At 35.6% G+C, this 12080-nt stretch overlaps 1 long non-coding RNA gene across 1 annotated transcript; it reads left to right on the forward strand.

The window, feature by feature from the left end:
• The first annotated feature begins 5861 nt into the window (after positions 1-5861).
• LOC132168410 (uncharacterized) lies at positions 5862-7014 on the forward strand. Its single transcript, XR_009438866.1, has 3 exons — positions 5862-5923; positions 6321-6374; positions 6810-7014. It is a non-coding gene; the product is annotated as an uncharacterized LOC132168410 (long non-coding RNA).
• The last annotated feature ends 5066 nt before the right edge of the window (positions 7015-12080 follow it).

Raw genomic sequence — 12080 nt, forward strand, 5'->3', positions numbered from 1 at the left:
GACACTTCCTAGTATGATCCCGAGTAATAACTTCCAGGCCCACCCGTCCCTTTTTTCTGTACTTTATTTTTTATCTCTTGTATTTTATTTATTTTATTGGTAATTTTTAGATTGTAATTATTTTTTTATCAATGAGAATTTGTGCACCATCCAAAATTATTTCCAACATTTTTGGCTCCTCCAAAATCAAGAAGAAAGCGGTTTGATGTTCATTGTCTTTGCACTACAACCCTCTTGTTTTTCTCTCTTGTTTATCTCTCAAAAACCAAGAAAAAAAAACACATAACACGCACCTTGTTTCTCTAGTGCGACGCTTGCCGCCTTTTTGGCGCAATTCATAAGGACTGTGGTATATCCTTTTATAAGAACTACAAGTCAGTGCAAAAGAGACCTATTCCTATTAGAAGTCTAAAGCCAAAAACCAAAGGGAATAGGAGAAACAATAGTTGCCACACATAACAAAAGCCAATAATAAAGGTTGCGGGACCCATAATGTTGATGGGTGAAAGTCACCCACGTCAACAATCTTTACCTTGACTTGAAACCTATCAAGTCGCAATAAAACAAATCTCCTCCAGATGCCTCCACCCAAGCCCATAAGGGCTATCACAATCCACAAGTAACACTCAAGTCCAAGCACCTCTTGAACTTAAGGATAGGACCTGGTTTAGATAGACTACCATGCTTCTCTGCCAATGCTCTTGGTCACACAGCTTTCTTTTTTGGCTTTTTCATCCTGTAGACCCATCTCTACCCTTTAGCCTTATTTCCTTTGAGCAATTATGTTGATTCCCCAGCTTTACCTTTTTGTAGTAACTCTACCTTTGTCGGCATGCCATTCTAAACAGACGATGAGTTTCCACTACCAGTTGTTAGAGAAAGGAAACCATGTCCTCAAATCCATACGTCTCCGGTACTTTTCGATCACGTTTCTCTTTGCTTCTTGTTAATGAATAAGGTTCTTCTAGGTGTTGTGAGTCTCTTGAAGATTCTTCTTCATCACATTCGTCCGTAAATGAACACTGTTCATCAAGCTCCACCTCGACGACCTGTTTCCCTTTCTAGCTCTTTATTAGTGCTTCATTCTCACCCTTTCTTAACATATAGGCCACATCAAACACCACGTCTTTATTAAAAATCTTCTTCTTTGAGACTAGATACTATAGCCTATAGCCTTTAACACTAGATTTCAAATCAAGACTATAACGCCACAAAATTCGGCTTTGACTAGTCTGGTAGGGTTACCGGTAATCATCCTAAATTTAGCTAACTTGTAGCTAACTGGGGAACCGCCCCTCTTATAGCATAATCAAAGTAACTGCATAAGAAGGTGAAGTAAATATGAGGAATCTAAAATCATCAAATAATTAAGTATAATCATCAAACAAGGACAATGAGCTACTAATCGAAACACAGATAATCTAATCAAACCTGATTACACACGATTGGTCTCTATCTTATCTCAATAACTTGGAGTGGCAATCTCATCACTATCATTTCCTTAGAAAGGGGTTTTCTACAAGATGTAATAACTGCATAAGTATAAAGAATTAGTAAGTAAACATCACAGTTGGGTATAAAATGAGCCAATTATTAATGGTGTTGTCTCTGTCAATACACCATGAAAATATCGTTTTATTTAAAGTAAAGAGGAATAATTTCAACGGCAATTGCCTAAGGGTTTTAATGTAAAAAGCTAATGCTTTAATAGGTCATAGCTATCATATATGGTCTACTCAAGATATTACCCATTTTCAGTAAGGTTGGTGATTCCGAGGGACTTGTAATATAGTGTCGGTACCCCGACCATTTACATTATTGTTTATATACTAGCAGTCCGACCGAGTCTGACCTCACACGCTACTAATAATGTACGTTCTATAGTGACCCGCCAATCATGGCTATGCCGGTCACGAAACAACCATTGGATCCAAGGCCTATATAACACATCCACACACATTTGACCATAGAATCAAGTATATATAGTAAGCCCATGGACATTATACCATACGTACTTGTGTACCATGTCATACAATGCATCTTATTAATCCAATTATTAAGACAGTTATCAAATTACGTAAAAGAGTAAATATGATCATATCATATGCCTGCTTAGTCAGCTGACATATCGAACGTTTTTAAAGAAAGCAGTCATAAGTGTTTACTTACCTTGTACACTAGCTCGAGTCCTCTGACATTCCGAATCTCAGCTATAACAAAACATAGCTAACATTATACGCAATGCTAGAGGGTTTACTAAAGACACAAAAGTTCCTAACCGAATGCGTCTAGCTAAACAGTCACAAAACCCTACTTTTATTCATTTTGGGTCTTGGTCAAACGTTCTGTCCAAGGGGCGAACGTTCGGTTCGGTTACGGGGGCAAACATTATGCCAAAATAGGTAGAGAATGTTCAGGCATAGTAAAAATGCAAAGTTTGGGCTTCTATCCTCAAGTCACCATGTTAAAAACTATATCCTAGGCTCTAAACAAATTCATACAACATAGTGAAGCATGACATACAAGAAAACCAAGGAAATAAATGAGTGTTTCTAAAACATTTAAAAATCACTCTGTTCCTCTAAAGGGAAAGTGGCACACACGTCATGGCATCTTTAAAAACTTGAAGAAAGCAAGGATAATAAGAAGATAACATAAAAGCTTGGTGAAAGTGTAAGAATTACCTTGAAGGTAGCAAAAATCCCGCAAAACCTTCTTCTTCCTCTCCAAAAATTCTCCTCTCACTTTAGGGTTAGGATTTATAGTGTAAAGGGTGGCTGAGGGACGAGAGGGTGGTACTTATAAGGGTGGGGAGGCGTGCTCCCTTCTACGAAGGTGGAGAATGGGTTAAAAACGCTTTTCAAACTATCACCGAACATTCGGTACTATGGGCGAACGTTCGGTGTACTATTACACAGTGGTTCTAGGGTTGTAGGTGGAACATTTGGTTAATACCCATTGAGTCAAAATTTGGTCAACGAACGTTCGTTGTGGTCCCCTGCCGAATGTTCGCACCAAGGATATGGTTGAATGTTCAGTGTGGTCCCCTGCCGAACGTTTGGCCAAAGAGTTTGAATTGGGGTTTTAGAGCTAATTTCAAGTGAGGGCTTGGTTAAGGGTTAAGACACTCCTCTGTGGATTACAAAAAGGTTTTCTAGGCTCAATTATAATGGTTGACTTTAGATAAAAAAAAATCTTGGAAATTTGGGGCATCACAAAGACAAATACACTTTCTTGACTTTGAATCTAATTTTAACCGTTCTCCATTTTACACATGACTGTATGTCGGACAACCAAATATTCCCAACATAGAATAATCAACTGGTTTACTTGACCATACTTCCTCTGAAATCATGAAGTCAATTCTAGCAGTTAGAGATCGGTTGGTGACGAAGCATGCATAATTAACTACCTCAACCCAGAAATATTTAGCCTCATACTCGCATTTTTCAACAGTGTCCTGTTTATCCTTTCGGCAACTCTGTTCTGTTGTGGAGTCCCTCTAACCGTGAAGTGACGAGTAATGCCTTCTATTTTGTAGAATTTGAAGAATGCAATATCTTTGTACCCTAACCCACTGTTGGATCTCATATACCTCACTTTTCTTCCAGTCAGATTTTCCACATGTGCCTTCCATTGTTTGAAGATGATGAAAACCTTTGACTTGTGCCTTATAAAATAAACCCAAACCTTTCTTGAAAAATTATCAATAAAATTGACAAAATAATGTATACCTCCGTTTGTCAGTATCGTCATTGGTCCCAAAACATCTGAGTGAACATAGTCAAGAACACATTTACTTGTATGAAACGCCGCCTTAAAGCTGACTCTTCGTTACTTTCCACACACACAATACTTGCAGAAACCCAATTTACATTTCACACCTTCTAACTCATTCTTCTTGTAAAGCTCAAACATACTATGCTTGCCCAAATGACCAAGCCACATATGTAACAAAATTGTATTGTCATTATTTGGTTTTGCAAAGGTCGACGATGCAACTCCACCTGTAATTGTGTCCCCGAGTAACTTATACAAATTTCCAATTTTTTTACTCTTACTTATTATCATAGCACCTTTAGTTTTTTCATAATTCTATCTTTGGTTGAATAACCATAGGCCAAAGAATCCAATGTGCCTAATGAGATCAATTTTTTCTTCAGATTTGTAACATATATGACATTAGTGAGTATCTTGACAATTCCATCAAACATCCTGACTTTTATGGTACTTACTCTAGTAGCCTTACGCCTAGCATCATTGCCTATTAGCACTGAGCCCGCATTATAGGATTTAGATATGCCAAACCATTGCCTATTCGAACACATATGATATGAACAAGCAAAATCCAAAACCCCAAAGTCTATGACATAATCTGTGTCTAAAGAAACTAAAAGAACATTTGCGCTAACTTCACTGTCATCAAACTCACCATCGACCACAATGACTAAATTTGTCGAACCTTTCTGATTTGTCTTATTTTCCAGGTCTTGTTTCATCAGCTTGCAAAAGTTTTTATAGTGTCCTTTCTGATGACAATAATAGCATTCCACATCTTTTGCATCTAACTGAGATTCTCTACCCTATGCCAATCGCGACATAGATCGAGACTGCTTACCCCTGTCATTCTTCTCCTTAAACTTATATCTTCCACACTTTGGCTCAAATTGTGCCATAAGCCCATCAACCTTGTAATACCCCAAAATTTACCCCCTAAAATAAAGGTGATCTCAATATCAAGGGTAAAGAGGAATTTCCATTATTCTAAGGCCTACATGGAGTTGAGTAGATGAACTTAATTTGGTAGATGATAAAAATGACTATTAATAATATAGCGAGTTAAAGAAAGAAAAGTCGCACCGTTTTGGACACCAAAGATTCAATAAGCGACCATAAATAAAACCGTTTTAAGACATTATAGAATAATGAGAAAGGAATATTTTAAAGGTGGTTTCATGATTTTTGAACATTTGTTGGAGGAGTTGTGATTTTCAGAAGGTGCAAGTGTGAAAACAAAAATTTCAGTCAAATAGAGCCACATAATTTTGAGGGACTTTTAAGGTATCAAATATTTCTGGGTTGCTGTGAATTTTTGATATATCATGAGCCTTAGAAAAATTTCAATACAAATTTCGTGTTATTCGAAATAAAATTGAAAGAGTTATGAATTTTTTAAGCTTGATAGATCAAATTATAAAATAGTTAAAGCACTTGCGATTTAGAAAATTAATTAGATGAGTTAATAATCTCAATAGGCCACAATTTTTGTGTATGTGATAGTCAAAAGATTTAAGTTCATAAATGATTAATTATAAAGTGTTATGATTACATCTCCAGACAAAATATGAGAGAAGTTAAGACAATTCAAAATACAAGGACCAAACAGAAAAGTTGAAAAGATGTGCATAAATGGTATAGGAAATAATAAAAGAAATTGAGCTAACCTGCGATAGTGCAACACGTGCACCACAGCAGGTGCCAGGAGGCTCCCTTGCAGGGTGCCATTTTGATACCCAGCAGAAGAGTTGAGTGCATGTGGGACAAATGTCCCACATGCGGCAAACTCTGAAGGGAGCAATTGCCTCACAGCTCAAGTGAGCGTGAGATGATCAGGGAGAGACCCGAGAGAGTCGCAAAAGATGTGCATAAATGGTGTAGGAAATAATAAAAGAAATTGAGCTAACCTGCGATAGTGCAACACGTGCACCACAGCAGGTGCCAGGAGGCTCCCTTGCAGGGTGCCATTTTGATACCCAGCAGGAGAGTTGAGTGCATGTGGGACAAATGTCCCACATGCGGCAAACTCTGAAGGGAGCAATTGCCTCACAGCTCAAGTGAGCGTGAGATGATCAGGGAGAGACCCGAGAGAGTCTGCGAAAGCAAAAAAAAAAAAAAGGAACGATAGAGAAACTCATAAAGTTTTGTAAGGAAATTTTAATCTCAACCTCTGTGACGAATTGATTTAGTATTTTAATTCTATATAGTCAGCCAGATTACGATCATAAATGTGTCATTGGATGTTGTTGTTTTTGTTAATAATATTGGTATTGATTTTGCTATTAACTTTGGTCACCCATTTGATGGTTTGAGTATGATGATCAATATGGAATTTGGGAGGTATTACATGGTCTTGCATGTAGGATTTTATTGATTATTAAAATTTTATGGGAGGCATATAAATCAAGTATGGTGGGGTTTGATGTCACTGTAATGTTTTTGGTCAATGATAGATGATGGTAAGATAAAGATTAGAGATAAGATCATAAGACCTGAAACTTGTAAATAGAATGATGACTAAGGACTCTTTATCTTCATTGCAGGGAATTATATGTCGGATACGGATCCCGAATAAAAGCATAAGCATGTGACGCTAGGTAAGTGGATCAAGGTTAAATAATCACAATGAAAAGAAAATAGAACATTTCTCAAAAGAATTATCTCGCTTTATAAATTAACGTATAATGGTATTCTCCTTAATGAGACATTAATTTTATTGTGTGCAGTGATGACTTATGTTTTATGAATAAAGAAAATGTATCTTTCATGAAATAAGAGCAAGTAAAAATACCTCAAAAATCCAAACACAAATTATCCATTAAACTTTTAAAATGTCAGAATATGATGTTTTTAAAGTTATACTTAATTCCTTCCATATTTTGTGTCTTATTCATGATAAATTCTCATGCAATGATTATGGAAAGTATGAAAAGATTTATACTATGATTAGCACATGTTATGATTATGAACGGAATGAGCACCAAAGGTTATATGAAATGTTACATGTGCGTTTATGATTATAAATGTTTAAGCCCAAGGCAGCATAATGTCATGACCGGTGCCGGATCGCATGGGTAGCGTGGCAACCACACCGAAGGACGGATACACAACCTGGTAGTTTTTCCCTGTAACGACAGAATGAGCCAATGGAATCCTTCGGGACAAGCCTACGTGCGCTAGAGTTGAGCCAAAGGGAAAATGTATATGACAGTTTATAAAAAGAAAAACAAAGAGAAGGAAGCCATAAGCTATTTTATTTTATAATAAAAACATCATCTATTTTATTTTATAATAAAAACATCATCAATTTTACTCATGATATTCTGTTTATGATTCTTACTATTGGGATTGCTACAAATGATATTCTGTTATGATTCTTACTTACTATTGGGATTTCTACAAAACAGGTTATGTTCAAGAACTTTGTTGGGTTTTGAATTGCCAAATTCAGTGACAAAATACATTCATCTGCAATCCAGTCAGCAGTGCATACACGAGGTGTTGTGTCAAGAGAAGACCTACAAAATGTGGTTAAGCTTAACCAATCATAATAGAAAACCTATATAATATGGTTAAGTTTAATCGAATCGGAATTCTTTAATTAGAGTTAAAATAGGATTTGATTAAATTTCGTATCCTGCACATGTATCAGTATTCAGACCATAACTTTCGGCTCAAGAATCGGATTGAGGTGAAACCAGCGGCATTGGAAACCTAACACAAAATTATACAAATCTTTGTGAAATAAGATTTTCAAAATTCGAAAGTTAGCTATGCCAAAATCGTCTCACAAGATAAGGAAGAAAATTTGGATGAATCCTATTCCAACTAGAACTAGTTTTTCTTCCCATTTCAACTAGTACTAGGTTTTCTTGTAGTCTATATATAGAGAGCTGTTATGCACAAAATTGTAAGGAATTCCACATAAGAATTCCGTGTGCTAAGAGAGCGTTTAAGATATTGAGTGTTAGGGTTAGTCTCTCTTAGAGTTAAATGTTGTGTCTTCATCACAAATCATATACAACCGAAGTCTACCGGAGTTCCGGTAAAGGAGATCAAGTAGAAGGATTGTGCCAGATGTTCTGGAAAGGGCTACTGCGGTAGAAGTCAAGTGGGTCGCTTGTCGTGTACAAGGAAGAGTAAATTGCAAAGGTTTTGTAATTCTTCTTGTATTCCTTATTCTTCTTATAGTGGATTGATTTCCTGGGTTTGGCTGCCCTGGAGAGGTTTTACATTTAGAGAGTTCTCTAAATGGTTTCCTCTTCGTAACCAAATATCTGTGTTCTTGATTTTCATTACATATCTGTATTTGGTTGATTATTGATTGTTAGGTCAGATCTTATTCCGCTTAATATTTGTGAATCACCTAGACATTTGAATAGGTGTCGTTTGGAGTCGTTTTAGATTTTTCAATTGGTATCAGAGCGGGTTCACTTTGTTTGGATTAAATTCCTGAGTGAGATCCTTGACTCCTTTGCTATGAATACTCCTCAATCCCTTAGCATGGATTCTGATGAGGAGATTGACCTTCAGATGGCCTATAACAAGCTCTTTAAGAAATTTGTTAAATTAACTCATCATCATCAAATTTCCTTTAAAAAGCTTAATGATGTTGAGCATGAGAAAGAGTCTTTGGTTATTAATTTGTCTAAATCACATGCCTTAATTGACTCTTTGAAATCTGAAAATACTATGCTTATTGATAAATTGGGTGCCTCTACTTCACATGCTTCTAATTCTGAAAGAAAAACTTTGTTTGTTAAGCATGTGAAAGTTGAAGAAGTCAAAGCCAATATAGCTTGCTTGGATAAGGGCAAAACTTCTTGTATGAATACTTGTGTGAAGCCCGAATTCAAGGCTCTTTCAAGGAAACAAACTCATGCAAAGTTTGTTCCTACATGCCATCATTGTGGGATTATTGGTCATATTAGACCAAATTGTTCTAAGTTGAAATCCCAAAGACCTTGGAATAAAAAGGCTGCTCCTAAGAAAGAAAAAGGTGGTGTAGAGTCATGTTTGTCTAGATTTAAGTATATGTATATCCCTCCTCATATGAGACAAGTTTCTCCGAAATTTGTCCCTACCTACCATCATTGTAGAAAAGTTGGTCATATTCGACCTAACTGTTTTAAGTTGAGACCTCGTGAGCATAAGAGTGAGAATTCATATTCTAGGAAAGGTTTTGAGGGACTATGCATAATGATGAAGGGAGTGTTATCTAGGTTAGATGAGTTTGACAAGAGTCACAAATCTGTACCTAGGGTTAAGAAGGTTTGGATTAGGAAGGTTGATACCATTCACCCTTTGAGGGGGAGTGGTGGTGAACTCACCTAAAGTAAGGTGGTCCATAACATGCTTAGGATTGGTTGTCTTGCATATTTCTTCATATCCTAAAGCATGTAGCATTCATTGCATTGCGTTGCATTTATTTTTTTTTGTTTTTGTTTGTTTTTTTTTTTAATTTCAGTTTTGCATATATATGCATTGCATTAATTTTGTGCATTTTATTTAAAAATTCAAAAATTCAAAAAGACAAAAATATAGTTTTTAGGTTGTCTCCTTATTTTTGTCATATCCACTTTGATAGTCCATAAATTTATCATGTATACTTCATGGATCCAATTCCTTATATCTCAAAATGTGCTTACTATACATAGGATGAATATTTATTAATGGACTGATTGTTTTTTTGGCCTAAGCTTATGCTTCTATGGTACATTTTACCTATGCTTGAACTCTTGTGCACATTTAAGCTTAAATTGAGTATGAATTTGGCCTTAAGGGTGAGTTATGTTAGGCAACCATATGAAGAAGATTGACTAGTTGTGTCTATCAAATTGACCAAATGCTAGTTGAACCTAGGACCTAAAAATTCCAGCATTCCTCTAATTTGGTTTAAGCACTAAATGATTAAAGACACATTCTCAAAGAAAAAAATAGTGAAACAAGAAAACATATGAACATATTCCAAAAGGAATCTATTTCACTATGTCTTATTTGTGCTCAACTTGTCCCTATAGAAATAGTTGTGACCATATTCATTGTGGAAAGAAACGGTCACTACCGGACAATGTTTGAGTATGTGCTACTACTACATGGGAAGTGTATTGGATGAGGGTGACACGGCCCTAGCAAGGTTTGACTTTTGTTTAGATATACATGTCAATCTTCCCATGAGGTAATTTAAGTTTTTGCTTGCTAGCCTATCCCATTACTGTATAAGTTCTTAAACTTACTTGATGGTTAGCTTTCACACACAACACACAAGCATGGGTCGAGTCGAACATGTTGCTTTGCTTGTGTTGAAAAAACTTTTGTTTCATATTTTTTTATTCTCATATATATTTTGGACATTTTGAGATATTACCAGATAATCATTGCTTAATACATGAGTCTTTTATGTTTTATCATGTGAGTGTATTTGATATAACAACTCTTATATTGAGAAAAAAAAAAAAAAAAAATTGACTTTTTTCTTCATTTTTTTTTATGTCATTCACTAAGGGGGAGAATTGTTTTTTATCATGCTCTTGCATTTCACTCATTATACATTCATAGTTTTGATTTTGTTTATGTTTCTCTGACTTTCCTTGGGCTTATTGGTATTTTACTGCCCTTTGTCCATTCACGACAAAAAGGGGGAGAGAAAGTTTTAGACAGTGCAGATTGGGATAGATAGAACACCATAGATGATTTTGATTTTGATTTTGATATACTTTTTGCATCTATGAATGATATTTGTTTTGTGTTTTAACTGATTTGGTGAGCTATTCATGATTATATTCTATTCAAATCTGTTATATTATTGGTACATTGGGTATTTCTATTCCACATACGTTTAATATGTTTTGTGAGTGTTTCAGGAAACAGGAGTTATCTATTCAGATATAACTTGTAAATTTTGTCACAGAATTGTCAAAGGGGGAGTTTGTTGGGTTTTGAATTGCCAAATTCAGTGACAAAATACATTCATCTGCAATCCAGTCAGCAGTGCATACACGAGGTCTTGTGTCAAGAGAAGACCTACAAGATGTGGTTAAGCTTAACCAATCATAATAGAAAACCTATATAATATGGTTAAGTTTAATCAAATCGGAATTCTTTAATTAGAGTTAAAATAGGATTTGATTAAATTTCGTATCATGCACATGTATCAGTATTCAGACCATAACTTTCGGCTCAAAAATCGGATTGAGGTGAAACCAGCGGCATTGGAAAGCTAACACAAAATTCTACAAATCTTTGTGAAATAAGATTTTCAAAATTCGAAAGTTAGCTATGCCAAAATCGTCTCACAAGATAAGGAAGAAAATTTGGATGAATCCTATTCCAACTAGAACTAGTTTTTCTTCCCATTTCAACTAGTACTAGGTTTTCTTGTAGTCTATATATAGAGAGCTGTTATGCACGAAATTGTAAGGAATTCCACATAAGAATTCCATGTGCTAAGAGAGCGTTTAAGATATTGAGTGTTAGGGTTAGTCTCTCTTAGAGTTAAAGGTTGTGTCTTCATCACAAATCATATACAACCGGAGTCTACCGGAGTTCCGGTAAAGGAGATCAAGTAGAAGGATTGTGCCAGATGTTCTGGAAAGGGCTACTGCGGTAGAAGTCAAGTGGGTCGCTTGTCGTGTACAAGGAAGAGTAAATTGCAAAGGTTTTGTAATTCTTCTTGTATTCCTTATTCTTCTTATAGTGGATTGATTTCCTGGGTTTGGCTGCCCCGGAGAGGTTTTACATTTAGAGAGTTCTCTAAATGGTTTCCTCTTCGTAACCAAATATCTGTGTTCTTGATTTTCATTACATATCTGTATTTGGTTGATTATTGATTGTTAGGTCAGATCTTATTCCGCTTACAGGCACATACTATTTAACCTTAATTTACTTACTAAGTCGTAGACTTACCCACTTTTACTTTGCATTAAGTATTAATTTACAAATTGCATTTACAAAGAGTGCAGTAACTAAGGCGCAACTTTAGGGAATACTACGACAAAGTCAAGAGGTTGGCCTCTTATGTGTAAAGCTTTCACCCATTTGATTTGTGGCTCATATTTTCAGCAAGGGTAATATGGTATGTACTATAACTTAAGAATTAAGATCTCATAGTTCTTGAGTACGTTGTAAGGAAAGAATTATTGTATGTATTGTTTTAAAGTTTTAAGGTCAAGGTTTATTTTAGTAACTTTATTGTTTATGAGTTTATCGAATGCTAGCACATTATGAGTTTGTGATTTCATAATAATGGTTGATATAGTGCTCTGGTGATTTTATGTTTCTATGGTGAACATGTGATAGAAGAA

Source organism: Corylus avellana, chromosome 1, assembly GCF_965113065.1.
Source record: "Corylus avellana chromosome 1, dhCorAvel1.hap1.2, whole genome shotgun sequence".
In the NCBI taxonomy this organism is placed as follows: domain Eukaryota; kingdom Viridiplantae; phylum Streptophyta; class Magnoliopsida; order Fagales; family Betulaceae; genus Corylus; species Corylus avellana.